A 27641-nucleotide genomic window follows, 5' to 3' on the forward strand; every position below is an offset into this window, starting at 1 on the left:
ACAATGTGATGACTGACTCGAGCCGTGACTGACTGCGGCTTGTGTCACATCAGTTGAGTTTACAGAAGCAGCCGCACATTTCACACAGCGGGTTTGGCCACTTTGGTAAACTCAAAATTACTACATATAAGCCAGAATAAATAGCCCTACATCATTAATATTTTAAACCATTTTATCCTACCTTGCTCTCTCTCCTTGTTCCTATATCTTTGCTTAAAGGTCTTTAAATAATGAGTTTAGCTGCAGCCATAGAAGATATTAGGCAGGTGGTCTATACGAAACGCATCTAGTCCTTTGTGAAATTACCCCCTACCTCAGTAGATTTCCTCATTTTCTTCAATGAATGCAGTGAGCTCAACCTTGACGTTTCTGTTTCCTGTATCATTTTAGAGAAGGAGGTATGTGTCTTCCTCTGCAAGCCGCTTGCTTCCGCCACACACTGAACAGCTCGAATACAGAAACATGAAGGAGAGGGCGAAATAGAGAGAAGTTATCGATACTGCCTTAGTGAATCAAAATAAAATAACACACATATTCATCTTAAACATCTACAGTATATAGTCTATTATTTGTAACAATAGCCCAAATCTACAAAAATCTGAAAACAGTTTAGAAATGCTACTCACTCTCAATGCTGTTTATCCGCTGCCTCTTTCAGCAGCAAGAGAGATCATGCACATCCAACTAAATCCTACTGGAAAGCTTGCCAGGAGCCACGACGCAGACTGGAAGATACAACTTGGGGGAAATACTGACATAGACACCAGAGATCAGTGACTTAAGTTAACCAAGCGGATCATGCCATGAGCTTGCTATTGTGTTTTCTCTCAGTGGGGTGATGTAATTGGATTGTGAAACAAAATAATAGTCAGCTACAGTCTGTAATATCAACTATGTGTCAATATTAGGTGATCCTGCCAAGGCAAGTTATCTGTTAAACAAAAAGCTCAACAATTATTTGGTTCTTTCCCTTTAAGCTAAAACAGGCCTTAGACACATTTATTTTCATTTCCATGCAGCAGGAGCTCCAGCAGAGCTCATGCCTGAATGTAACAAAACATAATGGCTCATATTTCGTATAACTATAAATGTAGCAGAAGTCACGTCTGATATACCTCTATTTTAAGGGGTGCAGCGCTGGTCTGTCATTTGGAAACCCATGCATGAGCAACCATGCAAACACGTTTTCTTTCAACCTCTTAAAAGTGGGGGAAGAAAAAAACTGAGCAGCAATTATTTTTTAAAAAATATTTTAATGCACCATTAATAAAGGGTCCAACGCATTAATACAAGAGAAATATTGCAAATAATATTAAAACTTTAAATCAAATTAAAAGGGAAGAAAAAACAACAACAAAAACAAAACAAATATCTGAATGATAGGTATGTACAATTATTTTCTTGCAATGGGAAGTAGGAAAAGGATGAACATATTTACAGACTAGAACCGGTGTGTTTCTACGAGAAACAAACACCTCTACAATATTTACATGTAATTCTTTTCAACTTTTTTGTCATTTTTTTTTTTTTTATGGTTACATGTCTGTGGATCAGTTTTTACTGAAAGACTGCAGCAAATCTACATATTTTACAGGTTTTCCTCTCAAAGGAACAGAATGCTGGCAAGGCCCTCTGACAAAGTGAGGAGGAAAAAAATAGGGGTTGGGGCAATGTAAAGTCATGTCAACATGTCAATTTATGGCAGAGCGGAGTAGAGAGAGAGAGAGAGAGAGAGAGCGAGCAAGAGACGGCCAGTAAAATAGGACATAACAGAAGAAACAGACACGACCATCTGTTCTAGTGAATCTCTGCACATGCACATCTCTCAGAGGAACTGGGACTTTAATTTTGTGGTGAAATATAAAAATACGCACACCCAATTTTGCATCTTGGCCGCTCAGAAAATGAGCTACGAGGAAATACATATTTTACAATTATATTCTCCTTAGCAGTGGAGTTAGAGTGCTTTGTCTCAAAACATATGCCCGATTCCTCCACTATTCTTCAGTGGTCTACAATAATATCAATGCCAAAGGAAAACCCAATGAATATAGCCATACGTTCGCTAAAATATCAATGCGCATATATTTCATCACGCCAAAAAGACTACCTTATCTGTCCTGTCTTTCTTATATTGCTAAAACTATGAATGAAAGGGATATCACTTCATGTAAGGGGTGTATTAAAATGATGGCAGGTGCATGATGACCTTTGTGCACTGGCATTGTAACAACTAATTTGTGAAAAACAAAGTAGTAAATGTAACAACTTACAATACTAGACCATTTTTGAATAAACAACATGAGCGAACAGGCCTCAGAACAGGGACAATAAATAATGAACTAAAATTATTACTCTCTCTCACGACAGGGGTGAAGTCTTAAATCCATGTTTTAGGTAGGACTTTATAAGTTGCCCTTGGAAAAAAGACCCAGCACTTTAAGGGTGTTTGCCACTTTTAGACGTTGTGCATAAGTGAGCGGAATATGTGTGCAGTTTCTGAACAACTTCAAAGTATAGACCTTGGCAAAACAACACCACCAAACACAGCTGCAACTGGAGGAATGAAATTGATATGGGCCAGGTCAGGAGAAAAAAACAAACAAACAAAAAAAACCTTGAGGAGAAACAACTGGAGGTGTTGCGGCAGTGCTGAGTTCACCCTGGGCCAAACATCTGATTAAACATCTCGACACATCTGTGTCTGTACAGAAGCTTTTCAAAGAGTCTGATGATCTCCCATCATACACTACCTACATTGTTGTGCGCTGAGAAGAGTAGCTTGTGGGCCAGGAAAGTTGATTGGCAAGTCATTTATTGGGGGAAGGTCTAGGACACTTTCAGTTGAGGGTTCCTCTGCAGTTCTCCGTGCCACACAGACATGGGATTTTGTTCTCTTCAATGGGGAACTTGTAATCATATGTGATCTCCTCGTTCACACCGATGGGCTGCTTGGAGTATATGACTATCTTCTTCTGGGACTCGATGGTGATCACTTTGGCGTAGCAGTTGGGCTGCGAGAGAGGATGCATGAAATCATAAATAAGATGCAGAACAAGTACGGGTTTCTTGAATTACATGGCCTCCGATAGGAGTGTTGGACATTTAGATGTTGCATTTCGGGTCATGTTCAGCATATGTGAGCTCATTTTCTATTGCTGTAGGGGATTATCACCATTGTGCAAATACAAATTCCATTTGCAGCTGGAGGAAGAACACCACATGCCTTTTTTGGCTTTTGTAAACCGTGTAAAGACCAGATACAACATTATCCAAGTCTTATCAGCAAATAAAATGATAAAATCCTGCAGCTGCAGGAAGCCCATTAGATAGAGGACAAAAATCAGTAAATACTGTCATTCATAACCAGATTTGACAATAATGAGTATCCGATGGCCCGGGGTCAGCGTGAAAGACGTTCGAGACAGTTAAAGGACTTCCCTGAAAGCCTTAAAGCATTGATTATTTGGTAACACTTTATTTTATGGTGAACTTACTATTATAATGACAATTAATTATGCATAATTACATGCAAGTAACCCTAAACCAAATCCTATTCCTATATCTAACCATATAGTAAGTACATGTAGTTAATAAATATTACTCAGTATTTAAATGTATAATTACACTGTAACAAAAACACTTTAAAATAACATGTAACCATTCATTTGTATCTTTGTTCTATTGTATTTATTTGTTTTATTGCTTGCAACATGTTGTTTGTTCTTATTTTATAAGTGACTGTTTACATGCCTTTAATAATGTTTAACTAGACACTAGAAAACTAGAAAAAATCCTATCCTTGCATGACCTTGGTTAACATGACTATCCTCCTTCAGTTTAATGCAATACTGATGGTGGGTTTATATAAATGTGGCAGTTACTGACGTTGGGAGTGGCAGCAATATGTTTATCAGACGTCATGTGGTATTTGAGATATATGGATACATATGTGTCACTAGGAGGGTACTTACCGTGCAGCAGTGGTTAATAAACCGAGCCAAGTTGCCACACTTGGTGGCGTCAATGATAGTGTCATGATCGACACGGAATAGGTAGCTGCTCCCGATGCCTTCTTGGGCATATCGCTTCTCCCGATTATCAGCAGCCATCTACAAATGGTGCAGCAAACACACAAATACATCTAAATTACATTTAGTCATTTAACAGACGCTTTTATCCAAAGTGACTTACAAATGAGAACAATGGAAGCAACCAAAATCAACAAAAGAGCAAAGATATGCAAGTGCTATAACAGGTCTCAGTTAGCTTAATGCAGTACACATAGCAAGTTTTTTTTTATTATATTATAAATAAAAAAGAAAACCTAGAATATAAAATGAATGGAGCAAGCTAGTGTTAGAGGCCTTTTTTGCTTTTGTTAACTGTATTATAAATAAAAGGAAAACAGAAAGAATACAAAAAGATTAGAGAAGCTAGCATTAGTTTTTTTTGTTTGTTTTTTTAAAGAAAACAAGCAGTTAGTAAATGAATAGAGTGCAGGTCTAAAAGGGACAGGTTTTTTTTTTTTTTTTAAGAAAACAAGCAGTTAGTAATGAATAGAGTGCAAGTCTAAAAGGGACAGGTTTTTTTTTTTTTTTTAAAAGTGGGAATTAGAAGAGAGAGTGCTAGAGTTAGAGGGTCAAATAAAGATGGAAGAGATGTGTTTTAGCCGATTCTTGAAGATGCTGGGATTGAGTTGGGCAGGTCATTCCACCAGGGAGGGAACAGTTCATTTAAAAGTCAGTGAAAGTGATTTTGTGCTTCTTTGGGATGGTACACAGCGACGTTCACTTGAAGAACGCAAGCTTCTAGAGGCACATGAGTCTGAAGTTATGAATTTAGGTAAAGGGGTGCAGAGCCAGTAGTGGTTTTGTAGGCAAACATCAATGCCTTGAATTTTATGCGAGCAGCTATAGTCAGTGCAAATTGATAAACAGAGGTGTGACGTGCATTCTTTTTAGGCTCAAAAAGTAAACTTGCTGCCGCGTTCTGTATTAACTGTAAAGGTTTGATAGAACTGGCTGGAAGACCTGCCAAGAGAGCATTGCAATAGTCCAGCCTGGACAGAACAAGAGCTTGAACAAGGAGATACTGCCAATGAATTAACAAGTATGTGTTCCTCAAGAGGAACCAAACTCACTTCCTTGCAGAGATGATTTAATAGCTGTTAGTCATACCTGTCTGATACTCTGTCCCACATATTCAATGACCATCTCATCTGCAGCAATGGGTTCCATGGCAAACAGGCCCCATTCGTGGATACGGCTGCGGCCAAACCTCAGCTTCTTCTTACGGAACTGCAGGCAGAAGAATTACAAGCATGAAGACATGTAAACACATACCGGATTGGCCATGTTTAAAAGCACAAGAATACTATGTGAACATTTACCCCAAATTTGGCCATATACAGAAAGAATAAACACGATTATTCCAATATGTTGGTTATTTAATTCTTAATAAGACAGATCCATGTATTTAAGTTTGGATTATGTACACACCTTTTCATCTTGTTTTACATTACTGCGCTAAAGTTTTGGGTCAGCAAGATTTTGGAATGTTTTTGAAAGAAGTCTCTTATGCTCACCAAGGCTGCATTTGTTTGAAAAATGCAAAAAATAGTTAAAAACAGTAGTTGTAATTAAAAATAATGGTTTTCTATTTTGAATATATTTTAAAATATGTTTTTTTTTATCAGTCATTACTCCAGGCTTCATTGTCACACGCTCCTTCAGAAATCATTCTAATATGCCAATTTGCTGCTCAAGAAACATTTAATATGGTTATCAATGTTGAAAACAGTTGCCGCTTAATTTTTTGTGGAAACTGATCTTTTTTCTGCATTCTTTGATGAATAAAAAGTTCAAAATAACAGCATTATTAAAAAAAAATACAAATACTTTATAACTTTATGAATGTCTTTACTGTCACTTGTGATCAACTAAATGCTTCCTTGGGTGAATAAAATGTAAGAAAAAAATCTTACAAGAAATCCCCAGGCTAGAGCATTCCTATCCGTCTAAACATTGTCCTATACACATACTGTGTATATAACTGTGATAAAAGGTATAACAAATCAACAAAAGACATGTCTGCCCTTTCCAAACACATGGCGTGCATTCATTCATTCTTTACTCAAAGAACATGCAATTAAGGAAGTCCAAAGAAGAACTGCTTTTTAAGGAACACCAGTTAACTTTGAACACATGAACAATGAACCAATCCTCTCAAAGATCCTTATTCAAACCATGTCAATAGCCAGAACCTGATAAGGCTCATCCAGCCAGGTCGCTGACAACACAGGAGTCGGTAGAGACTTTACAGAGCTGATTGGGGGGTATGGAATTACACTACAAAAGAGACCTGCTGGTCATGTGGTGCCCACAGATGCACTACACGGGCACTGCACTTACATCAAACACTGAATGGAATGCTATGAATTACTACACTGAAAACAAGCTGAAGGGGGTTCACATGGAATTGAAGGAGTGGCGAGGTCAATGCAATAAAAGGGCTGATAGTATGATCAAGGTCAAGGTTGTGTGAATGAACTGAAGAACTTTACCTTCAGCTGGTTCAGTTTCAACAGGTCCGAGTCCATCACTGCTGGAGTGCCAATAGCACTGAGGAGACGCCGCTGCTCAGAGCCGCCTTTTCAGAGAGCTGAAGATTCGAGCCCTATGACAGACAGAGAGAGAAAGAGATGCTCAGATGGATACAAAAAACTTACTGACCCACAAAAACGTCTGCCATGTTCAGCTAACACAAAAGTAAGTAATTTAATTTCCGTAACCACCACTACAGTATGTGGATTTTAAAATCTGACATCTACACAAAATAAACAAACAAGGGGGGGGACTCAAAAAACACCACATTGGGGGAGTTATTAAAACTTAAAGTGAAAAAAAAAACACTAACTGAGGTATCATTATTCCCCAGCTTCCTTGGCACAGTCCACTGGGCTGGTCTAGCTCAGGTAGACGTCCTTCTCCTTGTGCGGCTGATGGCATAAGTAGGCCTTCACTACGAGCACAGCCCGTGACATGCTGTCTTAGCTGCCATCTGCGGTCTTCTTTCTTCCGCCGGCAGGGTTGGGGAATGTGTGGTGAGTGCAGGCAAGAGGTTAAGGGGGAGCAAAACTTGGGAAAAAAGTACTTAGAAAGCAGCATCAATATGTAAATGAAGCCTTTTACTCTCTTACTTGTATGCACTTACACTTGCTGACTCTTTAAATTTGGTATTGATAATTCTGTTGGCTTCTGTATGACTAATAAAAGCACATGTTCGTTTGTATAAACTGCATTTTCACTCTTAGGCAGCTGTAAGGATATTGGTATGAGGGACCCAGTGTGTGTCATTGAGCCAGTCGGTGGCGTGATCATCCTGCAACAGTTTCTCGTAGGTGCTCTTCAGGAGTCCTCATATCTTCCTGGTCCAGGCCAGATTTCCCAGATGTCATACAGGATGATGTTTTCATATGCTGCTCAAAACTCGCTACGGTTCTTGTAAGAGGGCTGTGGTAACGGGAGCTGGGGTGGGGCAAGGTGTTTGGACCGTAGGGGGGGGACGGCGGGTCGAGGGGGGGGCAAGCCTGTTGCCTGCAGGAAAAGTCGTCGCTACTTTCGAAACCTCTCCTTTTTCAAAACTCCAGTTGACTCTCCAAGACCAAAGTCAGAGTCTCCCGATTCAGAGCTGGAGCTGGAAAACAAGCTCACCCAGGGGACTCCCAACTGTTCCACATCAACATCGTTCTTCCATATTCCCTGACAATAAAAGTATCGGTTGGAAATGGAGGAAACTGACAAAATGTACACAAAAAATGCAGACCAAATGGTACTGTTGGGGGCACAACAACCCTATTACCCAACAATGCAAGGTACCCCTGAACTACTATATATAAAGTTCTGTGGGTTTGTACGACAAACTGTTATATCGCAACAACCTGAAACATCCCAGCACGTTAAACTTGTTGCAACAGTGCTACATTAACAATGCAAGGTACCCCTGAACTACTATATAGATCATTGAGAATATATATATATATATCTTATAAATAAAAATAATAAATAATTCTAAGATGTTTGCAATACAAGGACCAAATGCTAGAGAAAGATGATGATTTAAAGGTTGATTTAAAGTTAGTCAAGAACAATTAAAAAAAAAAAAATTGTTACATTGAAAGCCTATTAACAAAACAATTACATTTTTAGGGGCCATTAGACTACTGTTTCAAATGTTTGGGATGAAGTAAAGTTTAAAAAAAAAGATTAAGCTTTTTAATACTATAACTACTAATAACTACAAGGATGCACCTAAATTGTTTGACAGGTCAAAGGACATTTATAATGTTACGTTTTTGAAACTATTGGTTTTTTTCTCTTAAATCAAAAGAATCCTAAAAACAAAAACATTGTTCACCAGTTTCCCACATAAAATATTAAAAACAGCACAAGTGTTTTTTCAACCCTGTCATAACATGAAATGTTTTCTTTAAACACTAAATCAGTATTTTTAGCATGATCTTTGAAGGATCATGTGACACTGGCTGTTTGGTTCAGTTAGAATGAAATCATTCTGATTGATAAACACTAAATATAGTGATCGAGTTGTTGTGTGCGGTTATTCGTCAAAAGCTTCAATATCGGCTTTGATCTTCTGACATGTATACACTCCACAAATATACAGAGTTTCTCACTGTATGTACACAATATTCTGCAACCATTGCTTCTTTTTTTTTTTGTTTTAAAAGAGCAGACTTATTGCATTTCTCTTTTTTTAGGTCCTAGTTAGGAGACGGACGAGCACATGAAGCCTTTGCGCCATGCTGCTTACATTTATCAAGCAGTAAAATCACAGTAAACCACCGCGGTCAAAACAAGCCATCTGTGCATGAGCGTATGAAGTGAGGACTGATGGGAAGTTGTTCTGCTCCACTTCACAGTCAATGAGTGGAAGGAGAATTTTAGAAAAACATGACAGCTATGACATTTCAATTCTACAAAAACAACAGCTCGTTCCATGTGTGTCATCTCACATTATGTAAATCTAAGTCATCACACAGGGCACAATACTTTCAGGTTTTGGACTCCATCTTATCGCGTGTTTTACAGGTCCTCTCGAGGAAGGAGGAATTAGAAAACGTTCTACACCACCCATCCCACTTCAAACAAAATTCCATTCAGGATTCAGTCGGGATCGCTTGAGGTGTTTACATGAAGGCATTCAGGGGGTCCAATTTTGAGCCCATCAATTTGATTACAACAGATTATTTGGTTGCAATTTTTTAAACGTAGCCACTGAAGACTAAAAGAGGAAAGCAGTTATTTTAAATTTTTAAAATTTCAACAATATTAGTAGTTAATGATCACACCGAGACTTGATGAACATAAGAGACTTTTTTTTTTAAAACAAAATTTTTACCTTAAACTTTTCAAACAGTATGTGTATATTGACATCAGTGTTTACATTTACATTAGTCATTTAGCAGAACGCTTTTAATCCAAATGACTTACAATTGGGGAATACATAAAGCGATTCTTTCTTAAAGAGGCAAACAGACACAGGTAAGTGCTCGTAAAACTTACCCCGTTCGGGGGGACATTGTTTTCAATAAAAGTACAAGCTTGAAAGGGAAGGAATAATAAAAATGTAGTAAAGTAGTCATCGAAAGAGATGTGTTTTCAGCTGTGGCTTGAAAAAACTGTCAGGGGGATGCAGCATTCCTGAGAGGGGTGGGGAACGATCATTCCACCAGCCAGGAATGGATGAACGAGAACGTTCTGGAAAGTGATTCTTGAGCCTTCTCTGTGATGGGTACTACAATGTTTTCGCAACTACAGCCCTTGTGACAACTCACCTCCCAAAAATCTTTAGATGCCTCCCTATTACAACAATCTAAGAACTGAGGAATCAGGGGTTTATCTTACACAATTCTGGTAGGTTGTTTCCCCTCATCTTATATCCTACAACAAATTATAAAAATCTATTACATTATATGAGAGAGAGGATATATGAGAATATCTCTATTTGAGTAAAAACGTGTTAAAAACGGAAATTGCTGATTTTTAAAAAAGGCATTTATAAAAGATCAGTTAAGGGAGTTTGAAAAAAAAAAAAAAGAATCTTTTTTTAAATGACAATCACAATCAGTAAGAAAATTCTATAGTCACCCCATTGGACTATATTTTTGTCTCTGTTCATACTGGCAATAAATTGCACCCACAAATCACAACCAAACAACGTCACTTGTTTTCATGCTTTATCCACTACATATTGAGAAGTAGTAGTAGCTTGTTAAGTGGAAATTTCTCACAAAAATGCCTTATACGGGGGGGACAATTACTGTAATTGATTTGCTTATGGGTGAATTCTTGCAAACAAGCTCTTAAATGAGAACCCAGGGACAGAACCGAAAAACCTCTAACTTTCGTTTTCCTCTCGCCTTCGTGATCTGTTTCTCCTTCTGTTTCTTAGAGATTTAGGAGAGTTCCGTCCGTTTTCTTTGTCCTTCCTACTTCTCTCTCTTGCTCTTCCCTTTTCCCCCCTCTCTTCCATCTCCATCTTCCCTTTTGCTAATATCGATCCTCGCTCTTGGTTGTGGTTGTGGGCCGAGGGTCTTGGTCTGCGTCTCAGCGGTGGGTCCCTGGCGTCGCACAGGGCAGGCCCAATCCCGGAAAAAAAAGTCCTCGTATAGATCTGGAGCCTCTTTCCCTCTTGCGGCTTAGGCGCATCCCCGATGATGACCTCTTCGGGGCGGCTTCCTGAAACACCATGCTGGTTGAGGTCGGCAGGGAGCAGACCCGTGGGGGCCTGTGTTCGTTCTCTTTTGTGGAGGACGTGTGAGGTGCGGAGGGAGCAGGAGCAGTTTTTTAGAATAGTTGTGCTCCTGCAGACGAACAGACCCCTCTGGATCCGGGAGTGGTTGGCGTTGGGTGCGGGGTCGAAGGAAGTCTCCTCTTCTTCCTCCAGCTTGTGGGCTCCTTCTTGTGGCCTCATCGGAGGTCTCCGTTTCTCCGAGTCGAATGGTCTGCCTCCGGGGCCCATCTTCAGTGCCACATCAGCCAGCCACAGAGGAGATCAGGTTTGGGGGGGCAGGAGGCCAGCGCTGCAGGCGGGGCCTGGACACTCCCAGCTGGCTCCACTGAGCTTCAGGCCGCTGCTCCAGCTCCTCTTCATCCTCCTCCTCTTCCTCCAGAGCGGGATGCAGGTGAGGGGAGGAAGCCGACTGGCTGAGTGTCCGAGTGCGACCACGTGTGGCGGCGACCCTTTATGCGTGGTTGGAGTAGGGGGATGGGGTTCCTCGTAGGGGCACTTTGGGGGGACCAAGGAGGCAATGGTCCAGTGGAAGGTTCTGGACAGTGAGGCCAGAGACAGGCGGTTGGGGGGCGTTCTGGGAGAGTCTTTGCCACGTTTGGAGGAGTTTTTGGCAGTGGGAGTTTGTGGGGATGGAGGGAATGTGGACCTGGGGGACTCTTTTTGGGGGCTTCATCAGGCCGCCGGGGAACGCACTGGGGGGAGGGACGGTAAGAATGGCAGGGGGAAGGGGCCAGCAGGGGAGGTCAGGGGGCGTTACTCTCATTAGGGACGAGAAGCAAAACGGTAGGAGCATCGGGGTGGGCTTGTGAGGGCGCCGGCTGAGGCAGCTGCTGTTGGGTGTGCTTACGGGAGGGAAGAGGAAAAAAAAGTAGGAATATCTGAAAGCTTGTTGAGACAGGAGGTGGGAGATAGAAGAGGGAGGTCAGAAGGTGACAGAAGTGAGGGCTTGAACCCCACTTGAACGAGCTCTCTCCACCGGAGAAAGAAACAGTCTTTGCGCCGTTTCTTGAGATGGGGGAAGGAAGGAGGAGAGAATGGGGGTGAAGGAGGACGGGATAGGAGAAGAAGTGGAGGCACAGCTGTAGCCGTTTCTCTTCTTGGTCGTAGTGAAAGAAAGAAAAAGTGTGAACTTCACACTTTTGAAAATAAAAGTTCAGGGGGGAATATTAAAAAAACATCATTTTACTCTGCCTAACGTTGTTCCAAACCTGTATGGGGATGGGCTATGTTCTTCTGTGGAACACAAAAGAAGATAATCTGAAGAATGAAGGCCAACCAAACTAAAAATGTTTGGTTTCAAAATATCTTTTGTGTTCAGAAGAATAAAAAAGATAGTCAAAACAGGTTTGTAACGACATGAGGGGGTGAGTAAAAAGAAACAATTTTCACTGTTAGGGGTCAGGGACTCATCCTTGCTTTTTTGGTTTGTTTTTTGTAAAAAAAAAATGTGATCTTTAACAAAAAACTAACCTTGTTTTGAATGCTCTGCAGCAGTCCACTGCATGATTGGTCAGGACTTGCTTTGTTCCCTGTAAGAAAACAGACATAAATTGCATGTCAAATGTAATCTGTGAAGGACAGCAACGTTTATCTCAGTATCAGTTCAAAGTTCTTCAAAGAGGGACTGTTTACCCCATAATCCTTTCTGCATCTATAGCTGCCACACAATGTCCATTGTTTAGACTCATCCTTGGTGTCCAATGGGATGGTCATTCTCAACGGGGGGGGCCTGTTCACCGTCCTCTTCATCTTTACTCATCGGAGGAAGAGGACGATGCTGGGAGGATGATGAGTGATGATGAGCTCTCGGAAGAGGAGGAAGAAATGCTTTCGTCATTCACTGTCTTGCACTAAGGGGGCTTCATCTGAGAAGCATGAGAAAAGAGGAAGAAAAAAGAGTGAAGGTCCCGTCCACACAAAAAAGCACGATATAAACTAATTTAAAGATAAACGAGGGATAATGACTATTTTAATGATTTGTGCTAAAAAAAATCGTTCTCAATATTAAAGAATAGCAGAGGTACCACACTAACAGATATAACAATTAAAGGACGATATCTGTTGGGATGGATCACTTTCAGAATTATTTTTTTTCAGCTGATGAAAACGATTAAAAAAAACCCCCAAACACAAAATTGGCACCCAATCAGAATTTCAATCTCCTTGCTATCACAAGCTTGAGAATTTTAAAGCGGGCAGACGAGTGTGCGTCCTTAGAATAAAAAACAGACGATATCGTTTGTTGGTGTGGATGCTAAGTTTTTATCTTTATCGTTTTTGTTACTTGGTGTGAATTGGGGCTTTAAATTGCAACAAAAAAAAAACACACAGGACCCACAAGATATGGATTGCATAGACACATAAAAAAGCCCCAAAATAAAAGTGCACACCATAGCAACAACAGCCCAATTTAATGAGCATGGTACAAAAGACAAAACACAATACAGCTGCATACCTTCTGAATCCATCCACTTTGTCCACTGTCTTCATTCTCCTCCTAAAAAAAAAAAAAAAAAAAAAAAAAAAATGATGATGGATTACCCAGTTCCAGCAATAAACACATGCTTGAAGCTAATCTGCTGGACAGTTGTGAGAATTTCCCCAAACGCATTTGAAAGGAAAAAAGAAAATGCTGCCATCTAGCCATTATTCAATTTGAAACAACAACAACTAAGTATAAGATATTTTTTTTTTCATATTTTCAAAATTAATTTCTGGGTGTGTCTGTGAAACATGAAAGATACCATCCCTTAAGTAGTTTTTGTTGCCCCCATCCATTTGATAACGGTATCCATGGGTGAGTGTGGGCCATATTTTAGGTTTTCCCCAAAAGAGACCGACCCAAGCGCAGTGGGCCGGTGGGCGGGGGCAGGGCAGGGAGGGCTGGGGGGCTGGGGTGTGGGTGGTTGTGTTAAAAAAGTAATGCTCAAAAGTAGTGCAATGGACCCATTATCCCCAAAATATCCAAAACTTGCAAAAATGATATGAAGCCATATCTTAAAAAAATACATATTTACACAGTTCAACTGGTGATTTTTTCAGTATTGATCAAAAAACACAAAAGCTAAAACACTTTACCAGTGGTCTCACCCCAGTGGCTCGCCCCCCCCCTTGCACCAAAAACTTAAAAACATTCTAGCACAGTTTAGGGGGCGGGAAGCATATTGATCATACACACAAAGCTAAATGGCTTCCTACCAGTGGCTTCCTCACAAAACTTAAAAAAAAAAACTCGCGGTTTAGGGGGAAGCTGGCCCTAGTGTTAGAGCGATTGAATCTAACCCTAAGATGTGGGTTCCGGGCCAGCACTACCACGACTGCTGTGCCCTTGAGCAAGGCACCAAACCCCAATGCTCACCCGGGCGACGCAGAAGAAATGCTGCCACTGTCCGGGGGTGGGTACATTGTGGTGTGCACTTTGGATGGGTAAAATGCAGAGCACGATTTCTGAGTATGGGTCACCATACTTGGCTGTATATCATGTCATGTCACTTTCACGTCAGTTTTATCATAGGCAAAACAAAAAAACACACACAATTGTAAATAAACCAACCTTCTCTGAGGAGGAACCATCTGATGTTTCTTCTCCCACACTGTCCAGGTCATAATATTTTCTTCCCTCCTTCGCTCTGCTTCTTCTCCTGGCTGCTCTTCTCTCTGCCACACGCCTCTCTTCTGTTCTTCCTGCAGCAGTGTCGGCAGATTTGCCCTGATATGAGTCTGAGAGAAAAAGAGAGTAGAGAGCAATTAGAATTGACAGTAATGTCATTAATCCAGCTCTAAACCACAGCATTAGAGACATACCCTCATCTTCCTCATCGGGTGGAGTGGAAGGCCTGGCTCTCTTCAGCTCACCACCCTCCACAAGTTCCTGGAGGAGGCTCCTTCCTCTTCACCTGAACAACATATTCCTCATTAGTAAAGCATCATTTTCACGAGAATTATTTCAAATCATGGTAATAAAAGTGTGCAAGTCTTATCAAATGTACTTCATTTAAATATTTACAGAGTTTCTGTTATCATTTTGCTTCAAGGTCAACCAAACTGGTTTTACTTTGATGGTTTGTTGTGAAATGTGTATTTGATGGTAGCTATTCTCTCAAATGAAGCGACTCTCAGAACAGCTCTGGAGATGAAGTTTGTGTCCACGTCCTCATATAATAAGACCAGATAAGCGTTACGGTGTGTTTGAGTTTGTGTATTAGACAGAATCCCAACATCATATAGTTGATGTGCTGTGGGTCAGGCTGTTAGATCAAAACCCACTGAGTAAAAATCTTTACGACCAATTTGAAAGCTCCACCTGATGATCACTAGAGGGTGAAATGTGACAATCATATGTGAATGTGAGAAATTGTTTTTAAATGTTAGATAGGTGGTAAATAACGTCAAGCACCTTAAAAGAAGGCAAACGCAAAAGGCCCCCGCAAGGGAGGAAACCCTCCATGCCTCCACTCTTGGCCCAGTCTACCAGAGACATGAGCGGCTCCCGAGGAATCGGTTGCTGGTCTTCTCGTCCTTCTTGTTCGGTCCTCGCGCACCACTGCAACTCCCCGCATGGCTGTCTGGAATGGCTGAGAAAATGAGAGCAAGAGATGTCAGTACAGTTCATGAAACACCGAGGCTTTCACAAAAAAACATATAGGCAACCCTGGACCACAAAACCAGTCATAAAGTAGTAGAACAGGTATATTTGTAGCAATAACCTAAACAATACAATGTATGGGTTTAAAATGATTGATATTTTTTTTATAGTCACAAAATCATTACAGGATATTAAGTAAAGATCATGATTCCATGAAATATTTTGTAAACTTCCTACCATAATTATATCAAAAACTAATTTATGATTAGTAATGTGGTATTGCTAAGGACTTCATGTTTTGGACAACTTTAAATGTGATTTTCTCAATATTTAGATTTTTTTTGCACCCTCAGATTTCAGGGTGTTTCAAATAGTTGTATCTCAGCCAAAATATTGTTGTATCTAACAAGCCATACACCAATGGATAATCTTATTTATTCACCTTTCTCAAATTTCAAAAAATGACCCTTATGACTGGTTTTTTTGTGGTCCATGGTCACAGCTAGAAAACTCTCTGATGTTACCTTGGCGTTTGTTCTGTCTCCTTGCGGTCTTTTTGGACCACGATTCACTCATCGAAGGTGCCAAAGGGCGATGTTCTCCACCATCTTGCGGTTCAGGTCCCTCTGCATGATGTTCTTCTATCTCCTCGATCAAGCTGCCAGTACCTGCTGCACTACTGGCCTCGTATGGGTGTTTGTGGCCCATTATGGCCATCTGGTCACCCGTTCCGCTCGTACAGCTCTCCGTCTACGCCAGGCACCGTGCCAAAGCCAGGCGGAGGATAGTGGGAAGGAAACTGTTTTGGGGCAGTAGGTGAGCGGAGGCCAGGGACTGTGGGGAGGCGGGATGTGTGTGTGATGGTGTGGAAGCTGTTGCGGCGTGAGGGGTCCGGGTAGGCGTATGGTAACGTGAGGAGGGATGGGGCGGTGGTCCTGGTCATAGTGGGTGGCAACATTCCCAGTCTTGGTCCATGTATGGGTGGTGTGGGTGGTGCGGCGGAGGGGGGTATTGAATGGAGGTGAAAATGACGGGGGATATTCAGAGGCTTGGGCGGGACTTCTCCATAGGGTGGTGCCGTAGAGGCTGTTGGAGGAGGCCATTCGCATTTGGTGGAGGTTCGACATTGAGCATGTGTGTCTGCATCTGGAATGACAGGGGTGCTCCTCTCCGCAGTACTGGCTCATGAGCTCCATGGAGCTGGCTGTATAGTCGTACATGTGATGAGATTGGGCAGCGGAGGAGGGTACTCTGTGGTGCAGCTCCATGTTGAGGAAGTGGAGGTGGTATGCCAGGGGGTGGAGGGGGCTGCAGGGAGAAGCCCGGGCAGAGGTGGGGGTGGGAGGTGGGAGAGGTATAAGACAGAGGGATGGGGCGGAAGGTGGCATGGTGGCGCTGAAGTGCTGGCTCTGTGGTGTCCGGGGCGGAGAGGTGACTCGCAGAGGGGGTTCTGGGGGTTTGGGAGGGGGAGGGCAGAGTGCTGAGGAGGTGGCCGGTGTGAGGAGGATGAAGAGGCAGCAGGAGGGGGGGGGGTCACTAAAAGTGGTGGATGGCACTAGTCAATCTTCATCGGATACATTTCCATATCCTCCCCAGAGGAGTGAGGAGAAGGCTTGGAGAGGAGAGTGTAGAGAGTGTAGATTTAGCGTTCAAGTCAAGTGAGAAGTCGAGCTTTATTGTAAATTCCGCTCTACATGTTGTGGATCATACAGCTGGAACGAAATGTCGTGCCCTCACGGGACAAGGGTGCTACATAAATAACAGACATACACTAACGAAATTAAACAGTATATAACCTATACACAATCTACCTACGGACAGAGTTTGCTTCTGGAGAAGATACTATATATAAAAAGTTACACTACCATAAGCTGAAACAAATACAAAACTATTACAAATGCTAAACTTAAAATAAAACACTGTAACCTATATACAACATAACCTACTGACAGATTTTGAATATGCATATCCTAATATAGAAATAATTACCTATACATAGACTGAAAAAAGAAAAAAATATATTGACTAAACGAATGCTTCACATAATACTGTAACTGATGTGCAAAGAGAAACATCGTAAAAGTCAAGCAGCTGGCTGGGGAACAGGAGCAAGATGAATTTGTAGTGCCCACAAGCACGTAAACATATTTTGAGTCTTACTCGTTGGGCTTTATGTACACACAGCAGTGAGTGTGATAACAAAGTGTCTAAAAAAAATGTTAACACAATCGTGGGGGACTGGAGGGTGGATTTTTCAAGCAAGAAACAAAATATAGTGGTGCACCGAAACTGGAGAAATATTACTCTCACACTACAGAAAAGGAGCCAATGCCCAAGCCTACCAGAGCATGAAAAAGAGCAAAAGCATGTTTCCCTTCTGTTAACTTACTGGATCATTTACATGCATGTACCGTGTGATGCGTTTTATAATTTTATAAAACTAAAGTTTATATAAAATAAAATGTGACTTCAACTGTGATAGTTCACCCCAAAAATAAAAATTCCTCCATTTACTCACCCTTATGCAGTCCAAAAACCATAAGAAAATGGTTTGGTCTTTGTGGAATGCAAATTGAAGATGTTTTTAATATCAACCTTAAAGCAAATGAATTGGATTTCTACTGAGAAAGATTAACTTAATTTTGTTTCAAAAGATAAATGAAAGTCTTATGGCTTGGAACCATATGAAAGTTAGAAAATGAGGCATTAATGCACTTAAGCAAATATTCTATAAAGCAATATGTTGTGAGAGGGTCTTCTGTGTCACCGCCGTCCCAAACGACTCAAAATAATAAACCACAAAGTTAACAGGGAAACGATGCACTCCACTGTAGTGATTACGAGCCAGCTGCATTAAAATGATTTGTTATTGTTGAAAGAATAAATGTATGTTCCACTGGTTGATAACCTAAAACATTTACCGTACACCCTATATATAAAAAAAAATTCAAACCTCTGTTAGTTTATTTTTGTAAGAAATAAGTTACGTGGACTATTCAAAGCTGTTTAATGATGGTATTATATGCTTGGAAAAAAGGTTTCCGTTTAACGCAATAAGTCTTTGGGGCTTTGTTACTTTTTATTATAAAACAACGCCTCAGCCTTCTGTCAATTTTGAGATAAAATATAAAACAATACATGTGTTTTTACCAATCTTTAAATTGTAGTGAGCATATTCTCCTTTCTCCTCCTGTCATTGCGGCATGTGAAATCAATGTAATTTTCCTGTTAATATTTGCAAGCAGCGAATAAAAAATACGAATAAGAAGAATATTTGAGTCAGCGTTAATAACAAAAAAAAAACAGAACAACATTTACATACAAAGAGTGTCTCGTGAAAGTAAATCATTTTGTAGTTGAAAAATCGTCAGTAAGCCTATATTGCTGTTTTTCGTGTTAAATGTGAAGAATGACAGGGTATTAGCACATACTTTTTATTTTTTTAAATAAATTTTTGGGCGTGACGTATTACAGGTGTGTTAATATTATTCACTTTTAGCTTCACGCAATGTAACGAATTTTATTATGTATGGACTTTGACTTTATTCCTAAAATAATTATTGACGGCTTAATCTTATTTTTGTATTTTTTTTTTTTGAGAAGGATAAACTGATCAAAAAATGCGTCAACTCGCCGGCACCTGTCTTGCGACTGGCCGCTTTGTAGGCCATTTAAAAAACAAACACAACTTGAATTCTAACAAACATAAAAATGTTCCCATCATATTTCTGAATTAAATGAATAAAGAAAATCGAAACATGAATAGGACCACTTTTTGCATTAAAAACAACCATAACTCAAACTATTATAAGCTGCAACAGCAAGCTGTGTAAGGAGGCAGTGACACGGGCTCGGGTCGGACTCGGCAGATGTAATGTGTTTTAAACCGCATATTCATGGCTGAATTAATCTGTTCAATCTTAATTAATCTGTGAACCTTTTTAAAATGCTATTAATGTTCACGCTCATTTATAAAATAGGAAATGTCCATAGGCTCCTACCAAGCCTGTGAGCAGTTTGAAAAATCGACGAACTGTTATGTTTAATAAGTGCCGTCATCCGGTTATGTTATATTAATATGTTTCAGCAATCAAACAACATCAATGTGGCTATTGGGTTTTTAGGGGTATAGAACTATTCTCTATAAATTTAATACAGTTTGGTATCATACAGATTGAAAGCCTGAACGTGTCTACTCTCCCTTCTCTCTTTTTATGGGTGTGTGTTTATGCGTTGGCGTCGATCGCTGGCGTGGGTGCATGCGCGGATGGGGTGCGATTTTCGACTACTAATCGAATAATACCCAGCGATTATCAAATATTGCTTAAATGCACATCCAATAATATTATATATATATATATATATATATATATAATAGATATAATTATATATATATATATATAGATATGATATATATATATCTTTAGATGATTCTCTTTTATATAGAGAAATATCATTTGAACTTTTGATAACACATAATTTTGGGTGGGTGAACTACCCTTAATACTACTGCACCCATATTAAGCACATAATACTGTTTTATATAAGAAAAATTAACAATTTATTACCATAATGGGTCGCAGTCAGTTCTGATGGGGTCATGAATGGCAGGGAAAAAACAAAAGCTAATGCAAACTAAACACAACTAACCATATATAGAATAGTGCCATAGAGTAGAACAGCAAAAATAAATAGGCACATCAGCTTTAAAAGAGGATGAGAGGCATAGTCCTCCCTAGAGAGTTTTGTTGCTGAGCACTGCCACAGAAATTAATAATGGCGTCACAGGACGTGATACATCTCAGAGCATTTGTAATTTAGCAGTGAATTATGAGTCACCCCCCCGCCTTGGTAATTTTTTTTTGTGAATGGGCCGAGAACTTAGCTGATTAATTGGAATGCTATGTGCTGTGGTTGAGAGTTCGGTGAGGGTTGTATCGAATATAGTGTTCGGGTGTTGATAATGGTTCCACAGCATAACAGGCAGTTTATGAGTACTCGCATCTCTCAACATCAAGTATTATAGTTTCTATTTTGGTAAATGTCTGGTGTAACAACGACAGTCTCAAGGTTAACGATAGTGCCACAGACACCAACATTTGAACAGACTGATAAAGGACAAATCACTCTTGTATATCAGAATGGAGATAAAGGTGTGAATGGCCTTTTTTTTTTTTTTGTGGGCTAGTACTGAAGCAGCAAAACATGATTAAACACATGCACTGCTTTGATGTGTGCTTTTGCGGATCTGATAGTGTCCAGACCTGGAAAATGGTGGCCCTGGACACCAGAATCAACTACAAGCAAATTCCAACTGATTAGCACCTAGTCCCTATTTGTAAAAAAAAGGTGAATAATAACAACAGTAACAAGCAGGTCTTCAAACACTGTGCCTCTCCAGTTGTAGGTGGGTGGGTTGTGATGGAAGCCCGTGTGTGTGTCAAGGTTTTGTGTGCTCCTCCTGAGGGTTGCCGGCATTTGGCCCTGAAGAGACTCTGTACACCAAACTGTGCGTATGGGGAGGGTAAGAGGCCCACCTCTGTAGGTGTTTTCCTGCCTTCACCCACTCCATCCCCCTTGTCCTTTTGCCTCCTGCTGGCTCGGCTGGTGCATCTTCTCTCCTCTCCTGCCTCTGCTGGCCTGGCCCTCCGTCTCTGCCTTGTCTCTTGTTGACTAGGCCTTTACCGCATTCCTCGACTCTTTGAGTTTCTTTTCCCCCATGTCTGCATTCTCGCCTGTTTTTTTTTTTTTTTTCCTTCCCTCTCTCATGTCCTCCTCCTTCTTCATCGTCCTCATCATCTGATGGCCAGGAAAGGAAACTTGGCTTTTGATTCCTTCAGCAACATCCAATTACCGAGTCACAAATGGCTGCTGCTGTGGGCATGAACGGCAGGCTCGCATTGGTTGGAGTCAGGCTCGGGGGACGAGTCACGCTGTGGAGAGGAGGCGGAGAGAGGGATGCTGTCGAAGAGGGGGAGGTGGTGACGGCAGGGAGGTGGAGGATGAGAGGAGGTGGGAGGATGACGGGTTGAGACGTTAGGCCGGCGAGGCAGGTCGGAGGGTGTCCGAGGTGGAATGGGGGCGGGGTTGCTAGGCAAAGCGTTTGGGTTTGGTCCTACTGTTTCTTCCCGGCGGGACTGTTGCTCCTGACCAAAATCAAGAGAGCCAAGCGTTTCAGCCTACAGCTGGACTGCGAATGACAGAGGCTGGCGGGGGGAGGGTAGGAGAGTGAGGGAGGTGGCGCCATGGGGGTGGGACTGTGGTGAGATGACCCATTACCGAGCAGGTCCACGGAGGTTCATTATTCCTGGCTTCCTCCCATCCAAAAAACCCTCGTCGCCGCGCAACCATGGCGTGAGTGTGACGGGGAAAGCCGGGCGGAGGGCTTCTAGCTCGGGTAGGATGAAGGTAATGGGTGTGTAGTAGGGGGACATGGTCGTTTTTAGAAACCGACGAGTTTTCCTCCATAAGAGGAGAGGTGGCAGGAGGGAGGGGGACGAGGCTATTGGACAGAGTGTTGGCTGGAGTTCGAGTGTGCTCCATACGTGGAATCGCAGAGCTGTCTGTATACTCTATTGCTCCCATCCCTTCTCTGTCGCGCTCCCACTCCCGGTCTCTGCTTGCTCCTTCCCGCATGCTCTTCTTCCACCCCTGTCCCCGTTCTCGACCCACCTCCGCCGATAGCTGGTGTGTGGTGTGGGAGTGGATGGGGTTCCGATGCCCTACCGTCCGTGATCTCCGAGCAGGGAGCCTGATGCTGTCGCGCCGGTAGTCCCCTGCAGTGCCCTGTCATCTCCCCGCCGATACAGCGTGATGCGAGTGATGTGAACTGGTAGGATTTGGCTGTTGGACGGAGCTGGAGTTTGTTTCCGTGTTGGTAGTGGTTATAGAGGACCGTATGTTCCTGGAGCTTTAGCCTCTTCTTATCCCGCCTCCATACGCGCTCCTGATTCTACTTCTCCCACTCTCTCTCCCGATTCCCTGTGTCCCCTGTCCCCTTTCCTCTTTCTCTATCTCTGTCGGGGACAGCGGGTGGCGGCTCAAATGAGGCCATCCGGAGGTGGCATGGGTGGAATGCAGCAGGCAGGTGTCATCCCTGAACCTCCAACACTGGGATACGGAAAAGGGAGGGTTCATTAGGTCTGAAGGGCACAGACAGGAGGATATCGCCGGCCGGCCACCTGTGGATACATGGAAGGTCTCTGCGGAGGTGGAGCGTATGGAGGTCCTCGTGAAAGTGCGGGGAGGCTTAAATCCTGATGATGAGGAGACTGCTGAAGAGGAGCAGGAGGAATTATCGTGAAGCATATCCTGCTGGGGATAACTTTTGAGTGCTTGCTATAGCTCACTGTGCCTGAAAGACCAAGGATATGTTCTCAAATCGATCTAAAGAAACTTAAACCAGGGAACTTTTCGATCAAGGTTGTAATCGTTTATTCTGGAAAACCAAACTGCACACAATGAGTATCCAAGAGTCTGGGAGAAGGGGTATTCCAGAGCGAGGGGTGTAAGGGGTGCCGCCGCCCCTTGAGAGACCGCAGAGGAAACCCGGCGTAAATCAGACTCCTCCCAGAGAGGTTGGAGGGGAGGGTGGTGCCTAGACGCTGGTCTGCAAATTTCCAGTGTCCACCAGAACAGGGGGTGATGTGGCTACCAGCGTTAGAGGAGCATGCAGGAGCTGCCATCTGATCTTGTGGAGAGCCTCCGCCGGAATATCTGACGACTTAACACAAGAAAAAAACAAATATCAGGAATCGAATTTACCGAAAGATAAAAAATAATCTAGTTATACACAGTTATCAGCTTGTTTTTTAATTATTGGCTATTTGTATGATATTGCATATATGTAGGTTGCTCACAGTTATCCCTGAGGAGCTCGGCCATCATTTAACAATTACTTAAATTCTATAGTGTAAAAATGCTTTTTATGAATCTTAAACACTAACGTAATCTAAAAATTTCATATTTCTCATTCCAGTATTAAGTTTGTAGTGTTTTGCTCATTGACATTACAATACAAAGATTTCTCTGTTCCAAAAAACTTGACGCTTTTGAAATTTCTATTCAAAGAGAACCTGAAAACAAAAAAAAAAAATGAATCGAGATGGTTTCCACAAACATCGAGCACAAACTGTATGCAAATGTTACTGTTAATAAAATATTAAGTAAGTAGGGAAACACTTATTGTCAATTGCAATAATATTTCACATTACTCTTTTACTGTAATTCCTACTGCCAATAAAGACTTGTCTATAAACAAACTCTGTCTTTCACCAAAGAAAAAAAAAAAAAAAAAAAAATCGCCACAGAGCCCGATAGCTGATAGTTGGCAGTGTATTTTTTTTGTTTTTTTTAAAAGTATACGCCTTAAACTATTTATACTGAATGTATGAGCTATTGGGCCTGAAAATAATTCTCTTTATCCAGCATCAATCTTCCTTATAAAGGGATAGTTCACCAAGAAAGTTGACAATTAGTCCAAAGATTTGACTCTACCACCACGGCATCCTAAGGCATGTCTAGACATTCATCTTTCAGACGAACACATTCGGAGTTTATATTCGAACATTGTCCTGTTTTGTTCAGTCTGTATACCTGCGACTGAATTGCGTGCCCTGTTATCTGAATCCAGATAAAAAGTAGTAAGACCCCGGGTGCTGTGTGGAGTAGTTTTATGATGGATGGATCTTTTTATTCGGCATCGAGAAGACCAAGGGCCCACCATTCAGTGCAATTATACAGACTGAGAACAAACAGGACAATGTCGAAATATAACTTATGAATGTGTTTCGTCTGAAAGAGGAAATGTCAGACTATGCCTAGGATGCCTGGGGGGGGAGTAAACGCTTGGACTATTTTTTATTTTTGGCTGAACGATCCCCCGTTAAAACTGTGGCATTTCTATAAAATATGGTAAATACCTGAAACAGACCCATGGAAATAAAAGTCCCTGAACTGTGACTGGCCACCATTAAACTGAAATGAATTTAGGAACATAGCATTTAAAATCCCATTGGCTCAAATCAAGACAAAAAAAAGTCTTACAGCATTGGACCAATAAAATCCACTATTGTTTTATTACAAAGGGTGTGGCTACATATATTGACATCACTGAGGAAACATTATTTAAAGCGATCCAAAAGTCCTCCACACTAAGTGAGGGAAACAAAATATCATAATGCTGGTAGCAACAGGTTTTAAAAAAAAAAAAGGCTATATAATATTGAGTTAAAGCTGAAAGTCATCAGTGCCACAGCAGCTTCTACTTCTACAGACAACAACAGTGTCGTCTGCATTTGGTGAAATCTAAATGCACTGGAGAGGCGAGATGGCTATTTGTCTTTCAGGACGATTTTTTGGTCCACTTGTGGTCAAATATTCATAATACGGACCAGGGTATTTGAGAGTGACTGTAATGTGTAGCATAGACTACAAGACAGCTCGAGGTCCAAGGAAGGCCATTGCTCTTCAAGGATGCCAAGAAATGTTGGCTGTGGTAACCGCACACACTTATAGAAAAGCAAAGCATTCTTTCCAGTGTGGCTGAGCTAAGTTTGTTTGTGTACTCACCGTGTCTGGCTGAGTCTGCGGGCTGGGGGCTGAAATTTTCTCTGTGAGGGCTTTGCCTCCAGTCGGGACTGTCTGAGGGTTGTGTATGAGCCACTCACTATTAAGTCAGATGTACTTCATCCTCTGTTGGCCTAGAAAACACACACACACACATAAATTCAACTACAGATGTGGTGCATTTGATTTCCATCATGCAATGCTGGACAGTTCCCAACTTTCAATATCACTATGGCTCCATATTTTCACAAGAAATTAAGAGATGGAATGGATATAAAAAGCAAAGGTTCTAAAGTGAATTTTGACATTTTCGTTGCAAGCAGGGATGCAACATATTAAATTTTTGCAAAGCAACAGAATGGCAAGAATCCTGCACTGGTCTCTTCATTTAGCCACTGGTGCTCTTTGGATAATTGCAAGGTAAAATATGAAATTGGAGAGATGAAATACTCCAAGGGCACCACGTACCCCCCCCTCGTATAATAAAGATAAAAGCCATTAATTAACTGGGCCTAAGTCATTAAAATTTGTTTGAAGTGCTAGATCTATGTGTTTCAGCTACACAGCCTTCTTCAGGATATTACAATTTTATTCTGTATTATCTAAATAAAACGTATAATAATACCTAAAACTAAAATCAAACATTTTAAATGCTACAATGAATAACGTTATGATGAAACAACTGATACTCCTTATAGAGATTTTCTAAAGATTACGTTACTAATGTTATTAAATTATTTATGTGCTTTTAAAGATTCATTTTTAATGATAGTTAGATGAAGGCAAAAAGTCATTTAAAATTACACCGGGGGGGAAAGACAGAAAGAAAGGCCCAATGCCAGGAACTAAAATAAAGAAAAAGACGTCTCTCTGGGATCACCAAGGCAGCATTTATTTGATTAATAATAATGACTAATACTGTGAGACCATACTTACAATTTTATTTCTGTGATTGTCAAGCTGATATTTTCAGCAGCCAGTAACGCCAGTCTTCAGTGTTTACATAATCTTTCATTGTAATATGCTGCTTTGGTGCTCATAGACAACATTTTAAATGATCAGCAAACATTGAAACAGCTGTGCGGCGATTATATTTCTGTGGAAACCATGATAGACTTTTTTCAGGGATTATTTTGATTAACTGAAGATCGAAGAACCATATTTTATTTGAAATAAAAATCTTTTTTCTAACATTACCAAAGTCTTTACTGTGACTTGTGAACAATTTAATGCATCCTTGCTTAATAAAAAGCATTTTTCTTCCCCAAAAACAAAACACAAAATAAATCCTTGACCCTGAACTTCTGAACAGCAGTGTGTGTAGAACGCACATACCTCAAAATATTAATGATCAGAATAACAACAAGACGAGAACACACCTTGATATCTAGGCTGGACGTGGACAATGTTCCCCATGACAGAAGTATTGTGCAGGGTTTTGACGGTGTCTTTGGCCCCATTCTATGTCTGGTGAAGAGGACACGGGCCAAGCCCAACTGCTTCCGAGTCTTGGGAATAAAGCAGAATCTCCATCTCCGTCAACCCTCACAAAACTTGGCGCACATCCTCTGCCAGGAACGGCTCTTTTGATGTTATCATTCAACCACCTCGCAACCGTCACTTCACCTTAAGTGGTATGGGACCGTCCGTAATACCTCGTCCTAACTATGAAGAACAAGCAGAAAATAAAGAAAAGGGTTTGCACGTACAGTAAAAAAACAAAAAGGTGCTTACCAGAAAATCATAATAAATTAAAAACCATAATAAAGAAGAGGCATACCTTAAACTTGGGCACTGGCAAGCGACAGCTCTGTGTGTCTAGAACCAGATTCTGCTCGCGAGGTCTTGGATCACGCAAGTCCCCCACAGGCGGGAATCCCTGAATCCTAAAAACCAGCAGAACACACACTTTTTACATGAGTATGCACTTGATGTGGTGGACGTATTGCACCTCCTCGTTTTTATTATTACGTACGTCCATACCTGTACACTAAAGAGAATCCCATCATATCTGTAGATTTTCTGAGTAACCCGTCGGAGGGCAGAGGTCTTGTACTAGCTTATCGCTCTTCCACTGCAGACTGAGAGTTCGCTGAAGTGTCCCGCCCCACACTGTCCGATCCATGCTATCAACTGCAGGGAAGTGAGACCAGAATGAGATGTTGTGCGGGGCTCACAGCACTCAGCGGCTCGTAGTTGAAGTCGCAGTTGAGAAAAAGCTCCGTCACTTATAGCTCATTCGTTTTAACCAAGCACAAGTGAACACGTCCACATTCAAAAGAGCACCAAACACTATAATCTTGAAAACCTCACACTGTAAGCATCAAAACAATAACAGCAAACAATCTGACAAACGCAGATCAGTTTCACTCAAGTTTCCACTTGCATAATAAAAAACACACACAGAGAGGTCTCTATTTAGGGTGTCGTCTCTTTTTTTTAAGACCCTGACTAATATTTTGTGTGTCACTTCTGTTTAAACTGTATTCTACGTCCTATATTTCCTAGTTTCATTACAAATATGCTCTATTCAACTTAAAATGTCACCACATTATCACACGCACTAAAGCGTGGAATATACCAGCACCGGCTCGCCCGCTGTGGTTTACCGGGAGTAATAAACTAAATGCACTACATTTTTGTATAATAACATTAGCCATCTGACCAATCAGCT

General features: G+C 41.3%; 1 pseudogene; it reads right to left on the reverse strand.

The window, feature by feature from the left end:
- Positions 1–1233: 1233 nt before the first annotated feature.
- LOC122136828 lies at positions 1234–27092 on the reverse strand (annotated as a pseudogene).
- Between the last annotated feature and the right edge of the window lie 549 nt (positions 27093–27641).

The sequence above is a fragment of the Cyprinus carpio genome, chromosome B3, assembly GCF_018340385.1.
Source record: "Cyprinus carpio isolate SPL01 chromosome B3, ASM1834038v1, whole genome shotgun sequence".
Classification (NCBI taxonomy): Eukaryota; Metazoa; Chordata; class Actinopteri; order Cypriniformes; family Cyprinidae; genus Cyprinus; species Cyprinus carpio.